At 41.8% G+C, this 23577-nt stretch overlaps 1 protein-coding gene across 3 annotated transcripts in view; it reads right to left on the bottom strand.

Moving 5' to 3' along the window:
- mtor (mechanistic target of rapamycin kinase) overlaps nucleotides 1-23472 on the bottom strand; it is a 341456-nt gene extending 317984 nt beyond the window's left edge. For all 3 annotated transcript variants that reach the window (XM_072245239.1, XM_072245242.1, XM_072245241.1), the window contains exon 1: nucleotides 23375-23472. The gene's annotated coding sequence lies outside the window, so the exon portion shown is untranslated. The remainder of the gene's footprint in view (nucleotides 1-23374) is intronic.
- Nucleotides 23473-23577: the final 105 nt, after the last annotated feature.

Here is a 23577-nt window from a genome sequence, read left to right as displayed (position 1 = left end):
ATGTATGTACAGTGTAGTATCACTTACGGGAATTGGGAAGACAGGGCCGAGCACACTGATGATGGTGTGTTAGACTGAGTCATCGGAGACTGGGGTGGTGCAGTGGCCCCCACCCTCCGGGCAACAACCCGATACCAATTCGCAAAGCATGCAGGGGTACAGCGGTGGCTATGTGCCTCCCGGCCACCGCTGTACCCCTGCATTCTCCGCGAATCGGTATCTGTCCGCGGCCTGGGGGTTGGGGTGGTAGGACACTGAGGTGTCATCTCATTGTCGTCTGTTTCCATTAGGGCAGGCAGCTCATCTTCTCCTATAACTGCCTGCTTTGATGTCGAAGGTCGAAGTTCGTCGTCTGCTGTGGCTGATGTGGAAGGCTTGAAAAACAACAGTACTGTATGCTTGACTGCTGAGCCTCGCGAATTTTTCTATCATACAGTTCTTTGTAAGGACTCAAACCATCTTGCAAATATGCCCTAAACTGAAGTACCCTTTCAAAATTAAAGTCGTACTTTATCATTACTCATTCTGTTTCGATTGTTATCCTTTCCTCTTCCAATTGCATCAGCTCTTCATCTATCAGTTCTTGGTCATGAGATGCCAAAACCTCTTCAACATCATCTTCGTCAACTTTCACAAGCCAAACTCACTTTGTCCTTACTTCATTCACCACGATCGAAACGCTTAATTAAGTCTAGTTTTACGCTAAGTGTAACACCCTTACGAGCTCTTTCAGGCTTTTCCGAAAGCTTAGAACTCATCTTGCAAACGGATGCTCACAGGCACATGTTTAAGCAATGTCGACTAGAATGCCATTCCGAATCCGGGGGAGAGCGGCTGCTCAGGATGCATGCTGATTTCTTTTTAATCACGCGCTGCTTTTTCCGCACGCTGCCTTTTCTCGTAACAGTGAAAACACCTTCTGTTAGCAAAAACAGGGAACTAATGTAAGTCTTTCATAACAGTGAGGTTTCATAAAGTGAACGTTCGAAAAGCAGGGGACACCTGTAATTATAACATATAGTTACAACAGTGCAAAGCAATACCATAATTTGATAAAGAGCAGACCATGTGCACGGTAAAAAAAGTCTCAAAGTCCCGACAGACTCATCATCTCACGCAGGCGGCAGAAGGGAGGAACTCTCCCTGCCATGAACCTCCAAGCGTGCCAACTTGCCGATGCAGCACCATTGGAAGCACCCGACCGCAGCGGACTCTGAGTCCGTCCGAAAACTTCGAGCCTCCGACCAGCCCCTCCGACACAGCCTCTCCAAGCACCATCCTCTGCCGAGCGCTTCCACCCGTCCCGGCCGCCGAGCAACAAGCAAAGCCAAGGATTCGGGGCGTTCTCCTCCGGAGATTCTGGACCACACAGTAGCAGCAGCAGCAAAGCAGGCATTTCAGAAGTTTCAGCAGATGTTCCTCCGTGCTTTCAGGTCTGTCTCTATCAAATCAGGATTGTGCGTAGCACCCTACTTGACAAATAACTACCGGAGTGGCCACTGCGAGTTGCGTCGCGCTGCCATCTTCTCCTCCCGCCGAGGTTGAGGTTGGACTTTATCAATGGACTCTAAAAATTTGATTTAATAGTGCAAGACTGACTATGATACCCCATATATTTTTGAGATTTTAAAACACAAGTTTGTGGACCGAGGGAAAAGATGTACTGAAATGTCTATAGTTCAGAAAGGCAATCCTCACCTTTCCATGACTTAGTAACCTATTTACATATCCTTTCTGCTAAGTGTCCATCCAGAGTAATGGCTGCAAGGTTCTATTGATACATTCCCCACAAGAAATCAATTATTAATATGTGTCAATACTCATGCCACAATGTGCTTAACATAGTCAAGTCTTAACCAAGTGCAAGATTTGGTAAAAACATTGTGCTGGTAGAAATGGCATTCCACCATTATGACCTAGTAGAGACAAATAATGTTAAAAGTTTCAAGTTATGATGGTGGCAACTTTAAGAACTTTCAAGTTAAGGTGGCCTGCTGCCCATGTCCTTCAAACTGATACAGATTGCAGATCTATAAAATGCCCCTGAGCTTTGGTGCGTTCTTGAAGCAGCCTTAGTATGGGTAGTATTTAGTTACACCAAGCAAAATCCTCAGCCCATAGTGGTAAGGTGTGATGAGCAACCACAGATTTTAAATTTACTCCCGTCTCTTAAATGGGCATGGCATCCCACTGATTACACCTTTACCCTCAGAAATATATTTTTCTGTTCAGTAATACCCTTTCTACCAAGTATAATGCTGGACTCAAAGGCTTGTTTAATAAACTCAGGAAAATGAGTCTGAAGGGCAATTGCTAAAAGCTGAAGTCTTAGCTTTCAAAAACCTTTAAAAATTACTACTACTTTGCTCAGAAATTTCTGAAACCCCATGCAGAAAATGTGTAAAGGTCAACCATCAGCATAGATGTTGGAAGTGGCTTTGAAAATGTGTAGCTCAAGTAGTTAATAGTTGGATTGAGTTGTTCTCCAATCTTGGCAATTCATTTGCAAACGTTTCATCTCCAAACGAGGAGAAATCATCAGTGTGCTGTTAATTTGTGGTGTATCTTCCTAATGCTTGGCCTTTATATACTTACCAATCAGCTGATTAGTCCTCATTACGGAAATTCAATTGTGATGTCAGGAGAGGGCATTGCTAATTGGTTGTGTGGAAAACTCTGTGCGCTGTGGTGTGGAATTTTTGCTCACATTGGCTTATACTGTAAATAGGATTGGGGTCTACATGTCTGTTTACAGAATTGTTCACAGAAAACCATGCTTCTAGGAATTCTTTTGCATGATGCATGTTTACTTGCGCCATGACTTTCACTGATGTCCAGTCGAATTTGTGCCCCTCTGAATCTTCATGGGTAGAGACTAGGGAGAATTGGTTATGCTGCTTTACAGCAGTTGATGGTCATGGATCCTTGTGGGTAGTTTTGTTGTGCACTGATGATGTCTCCTTGTATGGTGACGAAATGTTCGCAAATGAACTACCAAGGTTGGAGAACAACTCAACCCGACCAGCAGAGATATGATTTTATGTCCATTTTAAAATATATATTATGTTGTTTCATTTGCTGACTCAGACTTTGCAGAAGTTATTAAATAATAACACCTAAAGCAGCAAAACACTAAATGTTGCTAATTCCAAGCAACCATAAGGACTATGGTCAAAATTTTTCCCACTTAAGTGTTTGCCAATTAGCCCATGGCAAACAAAATAAACTCAAATAAGAATTCTACTCCAGCAAGCATCTCTAAAAAAAATTTAAAACATGCTGAGGGCCAAGAAAAAATCATGAATATTATACAAACACAGAAAATGCTCTGGGCCCCAATGTGACCATCACCACAGATACACAATTCAAGCAGAATATGAAAAGTTAGTTATGTCCACACCAGATTTCTTAAAAGTAATAAGCATCAGAGCAACAGACACAAAATTCTGGAGGAACTCAGAAAGTCATGCAGCATCTGTAGAGGGAAATGAACAGTCGATGTCTGAGACCCTTCATTGGGACAGAAAAGAAGAGGGCAGAAGCTAGAATAAAAAGGCATTAAGTACCAGGTGACAGGTGCACTCAGTTGGGGGGAAGGTAGACATGCAAGGGAGGAGAGATGAAAGGGAATGATGTGAAAAGCTAGGAGGTGACAGGTAAAGGCCAAGAACTGAAGGAGGCATCTGACAGGACAGTAGACCATGGAGTATGGGGAAAGACATAGGAACCAGAGGGAAATGAATAGAAAGGGTGAGGAACTATGGGAATGTGGGAAAACAAGAGGGGAAAGGGAAGGAAAACAGAGTGGAGAGGTTACCAGAAGTTGAAGAAATTGATTTTGATTGCATCAGGTTGGAGACTACCAAACTGGAAGAGAGTTTTTGTGCCTCCATCAGGCATCTGGCCTCAATATGGCAGTAGAGCATGTCATGAACACACATTTCAGTGTGGGAATGAGAAGTGGAATTGAAATGGGTGGCGATCTGGAGATCACTAGCATCTGCAGAACCTCTTCTGTCTCCATAATAAACATTAGAATCACTATTAATGTAAAATTTATTCACTAGCATTTCAGAATGAGATAATCTTAGTGTTCCCATCTAAACATGTTACTGTGCGAATAGTCAAGCATCAAAATTTCCATATCTGATAGTTTATATAGCAGGCGAAAGAGGATGAATGAAATACAATCAAAGAGTAGAATGTGCCGATCACAATTGCCACAGTTTTTTTAAATTATAGAATGAGGGCTCAGAACAATTTTTAGGGCAGGACTGATCCCTGATCACATTCTGAATGATCATCAGGGTGACACATATTAAATGCTGGAGGAACTCAAAACAGGTCAGGTAGCATCTACGGAAATGAATAAACAGCCGACATTTCAGGCCAAGACCCTTCATCAGGACCTCATGTCTTGATGAAGGGCCTCAGTCTAAAATGTTAATTTTAATTAATGTCCATAGATGCTGTCTGACCTGCTGAGTTCCTCTAGCATTGTGTATGTGTTGCTCTCGGTATCCAGCACCTGGAGAATCCCATGTTTATGATCAGTAGAGCAAGTCAAGTTGAATAGCAAGTAATACTTAAAGCACAGCTTACAAGTGAAGTATTAGTAGAGTAGCCCTCCTGTGTATAACTGGGAATGGTGCTTCAGAAAGATTGTGTATAGATTTAAAAAGAAAATGTGAGTGGATGGCATATTTACAGTTAAGAGTTAAAGCAAGTAGAGCCCAGATATATTATTGCACAATAGTTTTCATTACACAATCTTCCATAACTTCGTATAACAATCATATACGCCTTGAAAAGGACCCCACTCCAGCTCCAGACCATCAGACCACTATCTCCCACACCATCACTAACCTTGTCAGCACTGAAAATCTCCGATCCACTGCCACCAAACTCATTTCTTACTGTTCATTTCTACCTCCTTCCCAAGATCAACAAATCTGACTGTCCAGGTAGGCCCATTGTCTCTACCTGCTCCTGCCCACTGAATTTATGTCCACATACCTCAACTCCATTCTATCCCCCTTGGTTCAATCCCTTCCCATCTAAATCCGTGGTACTTCACATGCTCTCGATCCCTTCAACAACTTTCAATTTTTAGCCCCGACCACCTCGTTTTGACAATGGATGTCCAGTCTCTATTTAATTCTATCCCCATCAAGAAGACCTCAAAAGTCCTCCACTTCTTTCTTGACAACAGACCAGAGCAGTTCCCATCCAGCAGAGTTGGTCCTCACCCTCAACAATTTTCTGTCGACTCCTCACACTTTCTCCAAACTCAAAGGGTAGCGATGGGCACCCCAATGGGCCCCAGCTTGGCCTATATTTTTGTTGGCTACGTAAAACAGTCCATGTTCCAAGCTTTCCCTGGTAATGCTCCCCAACTCTTTCAGCACTACACTGACGACTGCATTGGTACTGAGACGGTCAATGTCATCAATCTTGTTTCCAACTTCCACACTGCCTTTAACTTCACTTGGTTCATTCCTGACACATCTCTCCCCTTTCTCAACCTCTCCGTCTCCATCATCACATCATCTCAAAGTTTCTTTGCTGTAGCTACACAGCTTCTCAAGAAAGCTTACTCATTAGTAATACCGTCGCTGCACAACATCCATTAAATGGTCTTTCCTGCTTTCCATGTAAACATTTAAGTTTGATTACTGATGTAGTTTACAGTATTGTCTTGTAAATTGTTGGTTGCTATTGTGTTTTCTGTTTTGGATTGTCCTGTGTTTTACTCTTGGCACAGAACCAAAATCAATTCTGGTATGTTTCACATAATGGCAATAAAGTGATTCTGACAATAAGCTGCCTATCGAAATCTTTTACAAGCCTACCGATTCCCACAGCTATTTGGACCAAACCTCTTTCCACCCTGTCTGCTGTAAAAATGCTACTCCATTTTCTCAGTTCCTTCATCATCTCCATATCTGTTTTCAGGATGAGGCTTTCCTTTCCAGAATATCAGAGATGTCCTTCGTCAAAGAACATGTTTTCCCTTCCTCCAACATTGATGCTGTCATCTCCTGCATTTCCCAGGCATCTAGGTTAACCCCAGCCTCCACCACCTTAATAGGGATAGAGTTCCTCATCCTCACCTACCACCCCATGAGCCTCCGCATCCAACACATCATTCTACACAACCTCCACCCTTCAACTGAATCCCATCACCAAACACACCACCTCACTATTTAACTTTTGCACTATTTATTTGTAAGTCATTATTTGTCTTGCATTGTACTGCTGCTACAAAACAACAAATTTCACAACATACCAATGAAAATAAATCTGATTCTAATTCAGATTCTCACAATTTTAAAGCACAAGTTGATACATACAGTACAAAAGCATACATCAAATTACATTCTTACCTAAATTGTGAGTGCACATTACTCATCGTTCCTGTGTACATACTTAATTTCACTATTTTCTATTGATGATTACAAACAGGCAATGAAACAAATGTCAGAGGTCTGATGTCTGTCACAGACAACTAGTAAATGCCTACTCCAACCACATTCCATCTACTTAAGCACCAACTTCTTTTGTAGCTCCTCCCCTATTAGATTATATTACCAATTCAAAAGAAGCCTTAGCAGGGTACATTCCAAGTACAAATGATATTACTGATAATGCTTAGGTGGTTAAAGTTTTACTCTAAGACAATGAATGTGAAGATACATCTCTGGTAGAATAGAGCCTTGGAGTATCGACAGATCATTTAATATAGTTAACAGATTAGTAGCATAGTTTTCTGCTACTACAGTTGGCATTTAGACAACAAAACAGTCAAAATTATATTCTAAACCTGAATGTTATGTTTGGCTATTTTAGCCTATTGGCAGTGCAGCTCCCAGCTAACTCATCATCTCAATTCATGAATCAAAGCAGAATACAATTGTCAACTACTCCACAAATTGCATAATCCAATTTTTCAACCCAGTACAGATCTGTTGGTAAATGCACCTGATAATCAGAGATGTTTACAAACAACAATTAACTTTTTAACAGAATTGTGTTCACAATATATCTCTTTGTAATTGACCCTTTGGCTCAGACATTTCCAGCACTCAGGGGTGAAGGAGAAACCTCAAGCAGTGGGATCTGATCTCTGGCTAACAGCAACCTCTGCACTGTCTTTCATAGGTACAGTAGACTAACATGTACTGAGCAGACACAGAAAGCAAAGTGGGAGGTAGGGATGCACTGGAAAGGGGAGGGATGTGAAAAAAAGATTGCTCTCAGGGGAAGTAAATGAGGCATCATTTTCAGCTGTTTAATGGAGTACTTCACATCCACCTGAATATGTATTTACAGTGTTCTTTTCTATGTTCGTATTTAACAACTCAGCTGAAGTAAATAACTTCCATAATGCAGCATATTCAGCACTGCACACTAAATGAATCAACATTTTTCTAATTCAGATACCACCTAATTGAAGAATATTAGCAGTAAATTGATCAAGATTATTCCCTGGCCCAAGGAAGTGCTAAAATAGTCACTTACAAACAGGCCCTCACATGGAGAATGAATTGCTTTTAGACAGTTCCCTTCCTAAATTCATGTCAATGCAAAGCAGTTCACAGCCAATAAAGTTTTATTTTGAAGTATACAGTCCTTTGTATTCCAAGAAATACAGCGGCAATTCTGAATGATAGTTCCTTTTAAAGAAAGATTTTGATGCAAAGAGGTATTTTAAATTCATCAGTAGCAGCTGGGTCAGCAATTTAATGTCTCAACGTTGAGGTGGTACCTCTAATACTGCCAACACACATCAAAGTTGCTGGTGAATGCAGCAGGCCAGGCAGCATCTCTAGGAAGAGGTACAGTCGTCGTTTCAGGCCGAGACCCTTCATCAGGACAGTCTGGCCTGCTGCGTTCACCAGCAACTTTGATATGTGTTGCTTGAATTTCCAGCATCTGCAGAATTCCTGTTGTTTGCCTCTAATACTGTACCACCTTCAGTGCAGCAGTATAGCTTTTAGGTGACTGAAAAACGAGTGTGTTTAAAAGATCAAAATTTTAAACCTGGCAGAAAAGTCATGGTCAGCCAGGCTATGATGATTCTTGTCCTCAAATGCCGCTGAAACACTACTTAAAGGCGGCACTTGACAAGTGCTGGAAAGATACCACTAATACTTGTTAGGGATTATTCCGGAGTTATAAAATTATGGATAGCATAATAATGAATTTATTAACATGAGACCCAATCTTCAGGAAATAAAACCTATTCACAATTTCACTTCAACTGATACCCTAAAGCCAGCAACACAAATCGCTGGGTGTGGAGCATTCTGATTGTTTGCCATTTAAACAACATAGAGGAAAACAATAGATGATTATTCATGTTAATTAATCATTGAAAACTTCAGAATGAGATCAGGAAAGCATTAACACTTCGTCTCCTATATTAGCACTTCGTTATCCCTGCCACGTATCACACATTTTAGGACAGGGCTATTTTATCACTTAAAATTCTAACTAGTTGTATATTCATGGCCCCATCCTTAACACTGTAACAAGAGGGGTATACTTGGATGTCTAGAGTTTTTGCTCAGAAGCTTTTGAAACGGACACCAGTATTGAATATTAAAAAGGGCTCTACTGGTTAGCATGTGCTACCATTTAATTCTGCAAAGTTACTTTACTTTATTGTCACCAAACAATTGATACTAGAGCGTACAATCATCACAACGATATTTGATTCTGCACTTCGCGCTCCCTGGAGTACAAATCTATAGTAAATACCAAAAATTTAAATTATAAATCATAAATAGAAAATAGAAAAGGGAAAGTAAGGTAGTGCAAAAAAAAAACCGAGATGCAGCTCCGGATATTTGGAGGGTACGGCCCAAATCCGGGTCAGGATCCGTTCAGCAGTCTTATCTCAGTTGGAAAGAACCTGTCCCCAAATCTGGCCATATGAGTCTTCAAGCTACTGAGCCTTCTCCCAGAGGGAAGAGGGCCGAAAAGTGTGTTGGCTGGGTGGGTCGTGTCCTCGATTATCCTGGCAGCACTGCTCCAACAGCGTGCGGTGTAAAGTGAGTCCAAGGACGGAAGATTGGTTTGTGTGATGTGCTGCGCTGTGTTCACGATCTTCTGCAGCTTCTTCCGGTCTTGGACAGGACAACTTCCATACCAGGTTGTGATGCATCCCAGAAGAATGCTTTCTACGGTGCATCTACATCCCTAGTTGTAGGTACTATTTAACTATATATGGTGTTATTACTATTTATTATTTATGGTGCAACTGTAATGAAAACCAATTTCCCCCGGGATCAATAAAGTATGACTATGACTAGTTTGTTGTCTATCCACTCTTTCTGTTACATCTTAAAGGAATGCTAACTAACTTTGCAAGCAAGATTTCGTCTTGCTGACGTTGACGTTATTGTCTTCGCACCATGCCACCAGGTTCTTAATTTCCTCTCTGTACTCAAACTCATCATTACCCGAGATACCGCCTACAATTGTGGTGTCATCAGCAATCTTAATATATTGAGCTTGATGGAAACTTGGCTACACAATCATGGGTGTACAGTGAGTACAGCAGGGGGCTGAGTACACAGCCTTGTGGGGCACCGGTGCTCAGAGTGATTGTAGAGGAGAGTTTGCCCCCTATTTTTACAGGCTGGGTCCTGTCTGTGAGGAAGTTGAAGATCTAGCTGCAGATCATTGAGTGCTAAGGCCCAGGTTCCGGAGCTTAGGAATCAGTTTATTTGGAATGATGGTATTAAAGGCAGAGCTGTAGTCAATGAAAAGGAGCCTTACGTATGCGTCTTTATTCTCCAGGTGTTCTAAGGAGGAATGTTGGAATGTAGGAATGTAGTTACATGACTATATTCGAAATGTTAAAGTTGAGTTGGTGACTCTAGCAATTGAAACTGGAGTTAATCATTTATTTTTATCCTTGCGTTTAAAAAGTATCAAAAATGTGTGTGGATTGGGAGATTCTGTTGGACTCTCTCCTGAAAGTTTGCTGTGTGTGGCTCAGTTTAGTCAATCACAACAACCCTATTCTCACAATACTTCAAATCTATCAAAGGATAAATTAACCAACATCTTTGTTCTTTTCCTACAACCCAACTATAAAACTGCCAGACAAAGAGGAAAAGAAGAAAGGTTTCTCAAATCTTTCTCAAAGAAGCATGGTGCACCACTATCTCCTTGAAAGTGCCTAGCCGATGAACAACCTAAAATAGAGAGGGAGCATGCGACATACCACCAAGAACCTGCCCCTCCATCAGGATCCACAGAAGTCCAACGTATATGCAGAATGTGCACACTAGATCAGAAACCAAGCACTGAGTCAGGGGCTTCTTATCCCATCTGCAAAAAACTCTGTGGTTCCTACATTCACCATTGTGATCACAGAAGTCACAAAATCAGAAAAGCAGGAAGTTCAGGAATTGGCGCCGTGGTAGAATTACAGCTCAGAATGTTCCAGAGCTCAGGGTTCAAATCACCACCATTCTGTGAGGAGTTTCTATATGTCCTCCCCGTGGGTTGCGTCGACTTTCCCTGGGTGGTCCAGTTTTCTCCCCCAGTCCAAAGTCATAGTCATACTTTACTGATCCCGGGGGAAATTGGTTTTTGTTATAATTGCACCATAAATAATAAATAGTAATAGAACTATTAATAGTTAAATAGTAATATGTAAATTATGCCAGTAAATTATGAAATAAGTCCAGGATCAGCCTATCGGCTCAGGGTGTCTGACCCTCCAAGGGAGGAGTTGTAAAGTTTAATGGCTACAGGCAGGAATGACTTCCTATGACGCTCTGTGCTGCATCTCGGAGGAATGACTCTCTGGCTGAATGTATTCCTGTGCCCACCCAGTACATTATGTAGTGGATGGGAGACATTGACCAAGATGGCATGCAACTTAGACAGCATCCTCTTTTCAGACACCACCGTGAGAGAGTCCAGTTCCATCCCCACAACATCACTGGCCTTACAGATGAGTTTGTTGATTCTGTTAGTGTCTGCTACCCTCAGCCTGCTGCCCCAGCACACAACAGCAAACATGATAGCACTGGCCACCACAGACTCATAGAACATCCTCAGCATCGTCCGGCAGATGTTAAAGGACCTCAGTCTCCTCAGGAAACAGAGACGGCTCTGACCCCTCTTATAGACAGCCTCAGTGTTCTTAGACAAGTCCAGTTTATTGTCAATTCTTATCCCCAGGTATTTGTAATCCTCCACCATGTCCACACTGACCCCCTGGATGGAAACAGGGGTCACCGGTACCTTAGCTCTCCTCAGGTCTACCACCAGCTCTGTGGTTTTTTTTCACATTAAGCTGCAGATAATTCTGCTCACACCATGTGACAAAGATGCAGCAGGTAGGTTAATTAGTCAATGTAAATTGTCCTCTGATTAGGTTAGGGTTAATAGGGGTGTGGGGTTGCAGGGACAGTGTGGCTCGAAGGGCTGGAAGCGCCTACTCCACATGGTGTCACTAAATAAATATGATCAACTACAAGGGACTGTCTACGAATAAAGAATCAGCGTGTGAACTTAGAACAAGTCTCTGAAGTGAAATAGGACGGCACAGTAGTGTACTGGTTAGCACATTGCTTTACAGTACAGGTGGCTCGGCTTCAATTCTTGCCACTGCCTCATGTTCTCCCTGTGACTGTGTAGGTTTCCTCCGGGTGCTCCGGTTTCCTCCCACAGTCCAAAGATGCTTCAGCTGGTAGGTTAATTAGTCATTGTAAATTGTTCCATGATTAGGTGAGATTGCCAAGTAGCACGGCTTTAAGGGCTGGAAGGCCCAATTCGTGCTGTATCTCAACAAATAAATATAAATAAATGGTACTAACAATTCGCCAATTCAGACACAAGAATTCTACCTATTGTTCCATAAATGACACTGACTTGGGATTGCAAAATGATGTTCTACACCATCTCTTTAACAAATATCCAAGGGCTCCTCACACTAAATTTGATACTGACCAAGACATGCAGATATTACACGAGTAAGTGAACGTGGAAATAGGAATGACCAACACTTGCTACCTGCAAGACACCAACCTACCCTGAAACAGGCTCCAATCACATTTGAGGGTTTGCTTTAGATTATGTTTTTGTTTTTTGAAGTACTTCTTCAAAATAATCGATAACAACGTACCCAGTATCTTTGTTAATTTACCTGTGCTGCAATGTAAATACTAAATACTGAATGGATAGATTGTTAAATGAATCTTTTAAGGGCACATTTTTGTCTGGGCAAAGTTGATTCATTTTAAGTTAAAAAAAAGAAAAGATACTCATCAAATAAAGCAGTATTTGTAAAAAGAGTACTAAAAAGTAAGGAAACATGCGTTTCTAAGTAGCAGAGAGGGCTGGGTGGAAAAACAAGGGGCTCACCTGTGATCATTTGTATAAGTGACAAAATTGCTTTCAGTGCCATCTAAGTCTGTTGGAGGAAATGATCAACAATGCTTGGAAACCCACGAACCAATCACAACAGTTGCTGAAAAACTGAGATGAAGAATGGATCGGCTCTGGAGAGTTATAGCCATAACAAAAACATGGCCGAGAGGGCAGAACTGGTGGCTCAATTGTCCAAGATACAGATGCTACACGTGTGACAGTAGTTCGGGTAAGCAAGGAGGGCATGTTGCCTTTTTGACAAGCAGGGATGTAACAGCTTAAGAGATGATTCCTGGAGGTCATCCAGTGAGGCCTTAAAATTTGGAAAAAGGGGCGGGTCATTCTAACAGCACTATATTATACACCCTCCAATATATCCTCAGTGGGAACTTGAGGAGCTGTGTAGAGACATTACTCATAGTTGTAATAATAATGTATTCATCTGAGACTTTAATTTTCACAGTATTAACTGAGCCACCCAAAGCAGTAAGGGTGGAATTTGTGAAATGTGTCCAGGAAAGCTTTCTGAGTCAGTAGGGAAAAAGATAGAGTAAACAACTGAAGTGGGAATTAGCTCCTTGATTCTAGTGACCATAATTTGAATAGTTTAAGACAGTGATGGAAAAGGATAGGACACGTCCACAGGTTAGGGTCCTAAACTGAAGCAGGGCAAATTTTGGCATAAATAAAGCAAAGTCTAGCAAAGATCAATTGAGCGAGCCTATCTGTAAGAGGGGGAAAAAAATGTCAAAATGCAAGACTTTTGAAACAGTAATAACGAGTCTAGGGGTAACATGGTGCTGTTAAGGTGAAAGGTTAATCTGACAAATTCACCTACTTGCTTGATTGAGTTTTTTGACAAGGTGATGAGGGAGGTTGATGAGGGTAGAGCAGTGAATGTTGTCTACATGGATTTTAATAAGGTGTTTGACAAAGTCCCTCATGGAAGGCTAATCCAGAAGATCAGGCCGCATGGGGTCCATGGCAAATTGGCTATTTGGATTCAGAACTGGTTTGCGCACAGAAAACAGAGGGTAGTGGTCAAAGGGACCATTTGAACTGGAGCTCTGCAATTAGTGGTGTTCCACAGTGATCCGTGCCGGGACCTCTACTGTTTATGATTAATATAAAATGACCTGGAGGAAAATGCAGATGCATGGGTTAGTAAATTTACAGATGAGTTGTGCATAGTGTAGAAGACTGGCAAATAATATGGTGTGATATAGATCAGTTGTAGATCTACTGGGCACAGAAATGGCAGATGAATGTGAGGTATTGCACCTTGGTGGGGCAAATGCAAGGTGCTTAACAAATTTGCTGAGCAGAGGGATCTTGGCGTCATGTTCATAGCTCCATGAAGGTGGCTACACAGGTCAACAGACTGGTTAAAAAGGCTTACGGAATGCCTGCTCTTATTGAGGCACTAAGGTTATGTTGCAACTTTACAAAACTCTGGTGAGGCCACATCTGAAATATTGCATATTGTTCTGGTCGCCCCAATATAAGAAGGATGTTCTTTGGATAGGGTGTAGGAGAGGTTTACTAGGATGCTGCCTGGTTTGGAGGGCATGTGCTATCACCAGAGACTGGACAAACTTTTGTTTTCTTTGGAGCAGCGAAGGCTGACTGAAGAACTGATAGAGGTTTATAAGATTATGAGAGGCACAGATAGAGTAGACAGGGAGTATCTTTTTCTCAGGGTTAAAATGTCTAATACCAGAGGTCATGCTTTGAAGGTGAGAGGGCGTAGGTTCTAGGGGGCTGTAAGAGGGAAGATTTTTCTCAGAGAGTGGTCGATGTCTAGAATGTGCTGCTTAGTATGGTGGTAGAGGTAACTACATCCTTTCGGTCTGTTTTAAAGAATCATCATCATGGCTCTGTCTGTCTAAGTAGACATTGGATGTGCCCTTTCCAGGGCGCAGACCTGGGCGATAAATATGGAGATCTTGGGCTGCACAGACATCAAGATCCCCATCTCGGCCTCGTGGATGTGGTCCAAAGGAATGCGAAGCAGTACATTTGGCATCAGCTTGGCTGCAGGAGCTGCCGAGAAGTGACGTGATACGTCATCCAACCGCCTTACAGGCTCCACTCTGGATTTGTGTAGGGTTTACTCCTTAGCCTTCTCTTCTCCTGAAGGTACCCACAAGGCAGTGGGATCCGTAACCCTGGATAGGGGCCCATACCAGGTACTGTCAGCCGGAGCCAGCCGAGCCCGGGACTCGCGTAAGGCAGGGTCATCACGCCCTGTAATAGTGACGTATGAAGCCACTACCCACTACCCAGTTTTTTAAAGAATATCTACGTTTTTTTGTTGTAATTTTGTCTTATGAAATCATCGTTGAAAATGATGCTTTTTGTTATGTTTGTACTGACCGAAATAAATTTCATTCATTCATTCAATATGAGGAAGATGGAAAGATATGGACATTGTGTAAGTAGGAAGGATTAGATTGCAGGTTTTTTTAAAATTTGCTTTTTAGCTGGTATGGCACAAGATTGTGGGCCAAAGGACCTGTTCTTGTGCCGTACTGTTCTATATTATTCTATGACAAAATATGCTGAAGGCAGCATGGTTACCTTAAGGAAAAAGCTTGTCTATCAAATCCGTTGGGAGTCTTTGAGAAAATAACAGCAGGACAGACAAGGGAGAGCCAGTGGATTTTCTTTTTTCCATTTTCAGAAGGCCTCTGACAAGGTGCTGCACATGAAGCTGCTTAACAAGAGCCCACAGTGTTACAAAAAAGATTCTATCATAGACAGAAGGAGGCAAAGCATGGGAATAAAGGGTGACGAGTGGTGTTCCACAGGGGTCGATGTTAGAATTGCATCTTTTCACGTTATACTTTAATGATTTAAATAACAGAAATGATGACTATGTGGCCAGGTTTGTGGATGGTACAATGATAGGTGGAGGAGTAGGTAGTGTTGAGGAAGCAAGGAGTCTGCAGATGGACTTGGACAGATTTGGAGTATGCGGAAAGAAGTGGCATATGTAATATAGTGTAGGGAAGTGTATGGTTACCCACTTTGGTAGAAGGAATAAAAGCGTAGACTATTTTCTAAATGGGAACAAAATCAGAAATCAGAGACGTAAAGGGACTTGGGAGTCCTTGTGCAGGACTCCCTGAAGGTTAACTTGCAGGTTGAGTTGATAGTAAGGAACGTAAATTTCAAAAGTAGAATATAAAAGCAAGGATGTAATGCTGAGGCTTTACAAGGCATTGGTCAGATGGCACTTTGAGTATTGTGAGCAGTTTTGGGCCCCTTATCTAAGAAAGAATATGCTGGTATTGGAAATGGTCCACAGAAGGTTCGCAAGAATGATCCCAGGAATGAAAAGGTTAACATATAAGGAGCGTTTGATGGCTCTTGGCCTTAATTCACTGGAATTTAGAAGAATGAGCAGGGATCTCATTGAACTCTATTGAATATTGAATTGTTTAGATAGAGTGGATGTGAAGAGGATATTTCCTATGATGGGGGAAATCTAGGACCAGATAGTCTGTGAGCCAGTAGGGTTGATCAGTACCATCTGAAGGGAATAATGCTCATAGTGATTTTTGGCAAGGTATACATCTCTAGTTAGAAAATATGTGATAGCATTGCACCAGTGGTAGCTTTATGTGTGCCATCATGCATTTTACAACACTACCTTAAAATCAGCATTTCTGAAAAGTGGCTAATATAGTACAACACATATATTCAATCTAGTGGTATTTTGTTATCAGTGATCCCTCAACATTGAAGTTTGTCACAATGATAGCTGAGTTCAAGCACTTTTCATCAAATGTTGTTATAAAATTCTACATTGAAAACTATGTCATTGGTGGCACTCGCAGTACAGTGCCCAATTTCAGTAGAGTGAATCATTTCATTTTTAGAAGAATATTTGCCTTGTTCTTTCTTTCCTCTCCTTTCTATAAGTGTATACCTCAGATAAATATTATGTGGAGATTTGTGTCAAATATGATTATACAATATATATGTACAGTATCTGAAATATATCTTATGGAAATGTTTGATGATGAAATTCAATAAAAAAAATTACAAAAAAGAGAAAAATATTTGTCTGTTGTTTATTTTGGAAAAGTCAATAAAAACCCTAGGACACATATAATCACATGGATTTGTAGAGAATTTATTCAGCAATTGTTGTGGCAACATCTCTGAAAGTAACTTGATCACCTTTCACTCTTTGAACCAAGTTCATTCCATCAACCACTATAGCAGAAGTCCAAGTACTACGTTCTCTATCATATCAATGTATGATATCAAGAATGTGGATAGCTCTCCATTGTTGTGACGGAGGTGTTCCAGAAAGTCTGTCCACAGGGTTATCAGCTCAGCTAAGAGTGGACTTTGCAGCAGATTGTTCAACTTCTGTTGGTTCAAGTCACTGGCCATGTCGTTCACATGATCTAAGAATGATTTGATCATCCCACTCCTCTCTGGAACGTTGTCCTCAACCCACGGTGTGAACTCTGCCCATGTGAGTCTCATCAGTGCTTCATAGATGTACTTGTGGACTCTGACAGCACAATTATAGTGTTTACCATCAAGGACTCCATTGATGGACCCCTCTGCGACAATTCCAGCCTCTATGCATACATCCTTTAGACCAGCATCCCAAAATCGCTTTCCTAGGATGGCTAAGGCATTACATATGGTATGGAATGTCCCAATCTGAGAAGAATGTTGGAGAAGTGCTCTTTGTGCTTCCAGGCAATTTCAGTGGCTTTTGCATAGAGTGCTTGATTCATGACTACCACAGTTGTTTCTAGATGAAGTTCCTTCCTGATTAGCTCTGATTGGCTCAGGATTTCAAATACTGTGGTCAACTCTGTGGCTGGTGAACTGATGGTTGGCAGGTACCCAACAATATCTTGTGAGATTGGTTCTTGGTCTCTGGTGCTGATATCAAAACCAGTCCAGCTTGGGATTGTCTGATTCTCTGGATCTGTTTGCCTTGCAAATGTCCACACCAGGTTCTTCTTGCAGGCAAGAAGAGCAGGTTCCTTGGTTTCCTGGACACAGTGTTCCCTGCTTGGGAGAGGCTGTGGGCCACATGTGCACCTGCTACATATACTTCCAGTTCTTGGTCCTCAGTGGTGACTGATCTCTGCTTCAGTTTCTCATGTGTGGAAGTCCGGCTCTTGGCAGATGTGGTCCATAGACATTGGCCTGTACCACTATGCCATTGACTCTATGTGATGTACCCTTTCCATTGAGAGTTTCCTCAAGTCTATCGATATTGTCCTATGCAAGATTGGTGAAGACATAAGGCTTGATGGAGGCTGGAAGTACAACTCTCTGGTTGCAGGCTGTTGCTAGCTTTTGGACACACAGAGCAGTGTCGTTCTCTTCAAGTTGGGAGTAAGAGACCTCACGTCCAAGCCTGTTCACTGTTTGGATGAGCTCAGTGTTACCCGTCAGTGTTTTTACTGCATAAGGAAGTAGAAGGTGCTCTGGTGGTTTATATTGACCACATGTCACAGCATATATTACAGGCATCCATCAGTCTCGCGAGACCATGGATTTGCACCTTGGAAGGCTTCCAGGGAGCAGGCCTGGGCAAGACCAGCAGTTGCCCATGTTGCAAGTTTCCCCTCTCCACACCATCAATGTTGTCCAAGGGAAGGGCATTAGGACCCATACAGCTTGGCACCGGTGTCGTTGCAGAGCAATGTGTGATTAAGTGCCTTGCTCAAGGACACACAAGCTGCCTCAGCCAAGGCTCGAACTGGCGACCTTCAAATCACTAGATGAACGCCTTAACTACTTGGCCACGCACAGCATATATTATGTTCTGACTAAATGACCGAACCAGAGCAGTGACCCTCCGTGTTTGAGTCTTGGTGTCAGGATTTCCAGTGAACAGTCCAACAAGAAGCTGCTCAAGTTGATCCGGTATGGAGGTATCAGCACTATCTTTCACATCAGATGGATGGAATGGCCAGGGAGTCACAGTCATCTCCTGTCTAATGATTGATCTGATATGTTATGAAGTCTGATCTATGATCTTGTTGAAATTGATTGCCTTGGCCCTCCAAACTTTGAGTTCCCTCTGTAGAGTTTGATTTTCCAAGATAACGTCCCTTAATGATACACTTTCAGGAACCATTAACAATTTTCTTTTGTCATCTGGAAATATATCTATTGAATTTCCCAGCTCAGATTCCAGTTTCCTACAAATCTGCTTCCTTGTAGAATCTTGCAGGAGTGTCACTCCACCAGATAGTATGAAGGACTCAAGTTTCAAGTTTCGTGACCAAAGAAATGACTTGTACAATCATCATGTTGGGTATGATATCAGTTCTGATATACACAGAAAGCTACCACCGCTGCAATGCTATCACATATTTTCTAGCACTAGGAGTGTATACCTTGCTAAAAATCGCTATAAGAATTGTTCCCCCCAGATGGTACTGGTGGCCCAAATTTGGGGTCCTGGTTCACGGACTAAGAGGGCACAATCTCATTGTAAAAGGAACAGAGATGATGAGGAATTTATTTAGCCAAAGTATGGTGAATCTGTGGAACTCTTTGCTATAGACAGGTGTGGAGGCCAAGTCAGTGTGTATATTTAAAGCAGATGTTGATTATTTATCACTCTTCCTAAGAAACCTGGTGAATCACATAGGACCATAAGTTTAATGAGTCATATCACTAACATACTTCCAGGAACTTTGACGACGAGCTAAAAATAAGATACAAGCTGAAATAGGTAAAGAACAATGTGGTTTTGTGAAAGACAAAGGTACAAGAAACGCGATATTGATGTTAAGGATACCATCAGAACTAGCTACTGAAGCGCAAAAAGATTTGTTTGTTTGTTTTATCGACTACACAAAAGCATTTGATAAAATGAAGCACAATAAGTTATTTGAAATATTACAGGAATCTCTACATCTAGATTTGAAAGACCTCTGCCTAATCAGAAATCTGTACTGGGAAAAAACTGCCACTGTAAGAATAGATGGAGAAGTGAGTCAGTTTTCAAAAATCAAGAAAGGTGTTAGAAAAGGGTGTGTTTTCTTCCCTGATTTGTTTAATGTGTACAGTGAAACAATATTACAAAAAATAAGAGACATCTTGGGAATCAAAGTTGGCGGTGAAAATATCAATAATTTCAGATATGTGGATTACACTGTGTTAATTGCAAGAATGGAGGAAGAATTACAAAACTGAATTGATATAGTTGTTGAAGAAAGTACAAAAATGGGTCTATCAATTGCAAAAAGACAGAATGTATGGTGATATCCAAAAAGAAGGAGATCTGCAGGCTGAAAATAAACGGGGAAGACATAAAACAAGTACAGAACTTTTGCTACTTAGGAAGCTGGGTGACATCAGATGGCAGGTGCGACATGGACATCAAAAGAAGAATAGGGATGACAAAAGACACCTTTACAAGAATGAAGAGTATATTGACCAGCACTAAACTAGGCATGACAACCTGCCTCAGAGTACAGAAATGTTACATTTATCCAGTTATGTTATTTGGCTCAGAATGTTGGACAATATCTAGTAATGAGGAAACAAATTGAAGCAGCAGAGATGTGGCTTTTGAGGAGGATGCAAAGAACATCATGGACAAAACAAATATCTAATGAGGACGTCATAGACAGAGCAAACACAAAAAGAGAAATAATGTACGAGATCATGAAAAGGCAACACAACTTCATTGGACATGTGATTAGGAAAGAGGAGTTAGAATGCACAGTAATTATGGGAAAGATTGAAGGGAAGAAAGCAAGAGAAAGGCAAAGACAAATGATGATGGAGCCAGCAGCCAGAGAACTGGAAATGAATACTAATGAATTGATCCACTTGACCTGAAACAGGAGTGTGTGAATGTGGGCCATGGCAGTCAAAGCTCAAACTGGGCATGGCACCTGACGATGATGATGACGATGACTGGACTTCTGGTTAAGATGGTACCTGCATACAATACTCCTTCGGTTGACACCTTCTGGATAAATCATGAAACCATATATTTTACTTCTTTTATGTCTTTTATGTTTATTTTTCATCTTGAATGTGATTCTGGAACTGTTGGAGCTTGTGGTTTGCAGTTTGGAGATTGTTTGGGTGTCTCAGCACTGTGCAGTCTCCAACAGGATTCAGGGAGGCAGAGGCAGCATGTGCAAACCTCATGGCAAGAAGGGGCGAGTCCATGTTTGACTGCATTTCGCTGATTAAAGTGACGAGGGAGACTGAAACAGAGGCGAATGTGGAAGGTGAACGCTGACTGCCTGCCTTTTTATTGCTATTCTGAGCTGTATCTCAATTAATCAAAAAGAAACTCAGGGGACAACTTCTCCATGAATGAAGAATATATGGTGGTGAATATATGGAATGAACTGCCAGAGGAGGTGATTGAGGCAGGTACAATATAATCATTTAAGAAGCTCTTGGATAAGTACATGGAGAGGTGGCACTTAGAGGGATAAAGGCCAAATGCACAAAATTCGGACTAGATGGCTGGGCACCCTGATCAGCATGGATTGACAGGGCCAAAGGGCCTATATTCCTGCTAAATTGCTCCATGCCTCTAACAGGAAAGGTGGAAATACTCAAAAAATCAGGTAGTATCTGTTAAGAGATTAAAGCTGGCTGTTGTTACAGATGGATGAACAGTTTCAGCACCAAGAGAAAAGATCAGAATTTGTTGAATAAAGCGAATAACGAGCCCAAGGAACGCAACGTGTCTTGATGGAAGATGACCTGCTGTTTTTCAGCTTACAATGGGTTTTACTGAAATAGTATAGAGGCCAAACATGGAGCAATTAGAATAGGAGCAGAATAACAAATCTCTAAATCTCACCCTTTCAGGTTAAATTGAAATGCTTTGCTAAGAAGTGCGGCACAGTAGCCCAGCGGTCAGTGCAACCATTTTACTGTTCTAGTGATCACCCATCAGCATTTGCTTCCTACTGCAAAGAGTTTGTACATTCTCCCCATGATGGCCCGGATTTCCTCCGGGTGCTCTGGTTTTCAGTTGGCGTTAGTAAGTTGTGGACGTCAGAAGCATGGCAACACTTGCAGGCTGCCCCCACAATGGACATGTGGCAAATAAATCCATTTCTTTAAATTACAAACAAGATAAAATCTGCTGATGCTGAAAATCCAAGCAACACACACAAAATGCTAGAGGAACTCATCAGGTCAGGCAGCATCTAGGAAAAGAGTATAGTCGACGTTTTGAGCCGAAACCCTTCGGCAGTAATGGAGAAAAACTGCTGAGGAGTAGATTTAAAAGGTTGGGGGAAGGGAAGAGAGAAACACAATGTAATAGGTGAAACCTGAAGGGGGAGGGATGAAGTAAAGAGCTGGGAAGTAAATTGGTGAAAGAGACAGAAGGCCATGGAAGAAAGAAAAGGCGGGAGGAGCACTAGAGGGAGGTGATGGGTGGGCAAGGAAATAAGGTGAGAGAGGGAAAAGGATCTGGGAAATGGTGAGGGGGTGGGGGGGCATCACTGGAAGTTTGAGAAATCAATGTTCATGCCATCAGGTTGGAGGCTAAACTCCATCCGCCAGCAAGAGCAGGATTTCCTGCTGGTCACCCATTTTAATTGCACTTCCCATTCCCATATGCCTCTGCTGTCATGATGAGGCCATACTTCGGTTGGAGAAATGACACATTACATTCCGTTTGGGTAGCCTCCAACCTGATGGCATGAACATCAATTTCTCAGACTTCTGGTAATGCCCCCCTCCCCACTTCACCATGCCCCATCCCCTTTTCCCTCTCTCACCTTATCTCCTAGCCCATCCATTCTGGTGCTCCTCTGCTCTTTCTTCCATGGCCTTCCATCTCTTTCACCAATTTCCTTCCAGCTCTTTACTTCATCCCTCCCCCTTCAGCTTTCACCTATTACCTTGCGTTTCTCTCTCCTCTCCCCCCCCCATTTTAATCTACTCCTCAGCTTTTCTTTTCCACTCCTGCCAAAGGGTTTCGGACTGAAACGTCAGCTATACTCTTTTCCATAGATGCTGCCTGACCTATTGAGTTGTTCCTCCAGCATTTTGTGCATCTCTTCAATTTGAAAGATAAGCAGTTCAATTGCTGGGTTAACTGTAACAATTGGTTGGCTCCCTGGAAGGTGAGAAGGAATTAGGTTAAAAAAAATGTTTAGCTCTTCTGATTGCATAGACAATTGTATGGGAGTGATGGGAGGAAATAACAGATTGAGTCAGGAAGTTACAGGAATGATCACCTTATAACACTGAATGGGGAGGGAAATCTGTATCTGGTGGTGGAGGCACACTGTACATGGAGAAAACTACCCCCCCATCAAACTTTACAATTCCTCCCTTGGAGGGTCAGACACCCTGAGCCAATAGGCTGGTCCTGGACTTATTTCCTGGCATAATTTACATATTACTATTTAATTATTTATGGTTTTATTACTATTTAATTATTTATGGTGCAACTGTAACGAAAACCAATTTCCCCCAGGATCAATAAAGTATGACTATGACTATAAAGAATAACTGGTTGAAGGTGAAGGCTGGTGGGCTGGAAAGTGAGGGCAAAATTAATTCTATCCTCAGTCCCGGGGAGGAGCTATGGTGGGAAGAGGAAATCGGAGATGATAAAAGGTTGAAATGTCTCACAGCTCTAGTAGAGGGGAAGCCACAGTTAATAGTTTCATATTTCATACTGAACGGAAAGTATAGTCATTAGGACAAACATGGTAGGGAGAGAGAGACTAAGAGTGAAATGGAGTCTACACGAAAAGGAATGTGGATGGAGATAAGCTCAAAGTATGTATAGTTACTGTATAAATTCTGAATACTTTTTTTTCTTTGGAATGCGTTTCTTGCCAGTAATTAGTTGCACTGGGATGAATTAAAAAGAATTAATTATCTCCAATTATATTAAACTCTGCAAGATTAATTAGAATTTAAATACTTTTCACTCAATCATCAGGTAAGCGACAGAAATTGTGCATGTATCATTAATACTTACTCTCCTATCGTTTTCTAACAACCAGGCAGTGAAATCCTCACTTCAAAACATTGATTTGCTGCACCACTTCCCAAAAGCCGCCATGTTGAAAGCAAGAAAAATGACGCGCCGGCCCTGCCTACCTTGAATGGCACTCGGTTCGTCCAATCACAGGGTTACTTTCATATTGCCGTTTTTTTTGGACGCACAGAAATAAACCACTC

The sequence above is a fragment of the Mobula birostris genome, chromosome 27 (genome assembly GCF_030028105.1).
Source record: "Mobula birostris isolate sMobBir1 chromosome 27, sMobBir1.hap1, whole genome shotgun sequence".
NCBI classification, from domain to species: domain Eukaryota; kingdom Metazoa; phylum Chordata; class Chondrichthyes; order Myliobatiformes; family Myliobatidae; genus Mobula; species Mobula birostris.
This window is presented reverse-complemented; position numbering and strand designations above follow the sequence as displayed.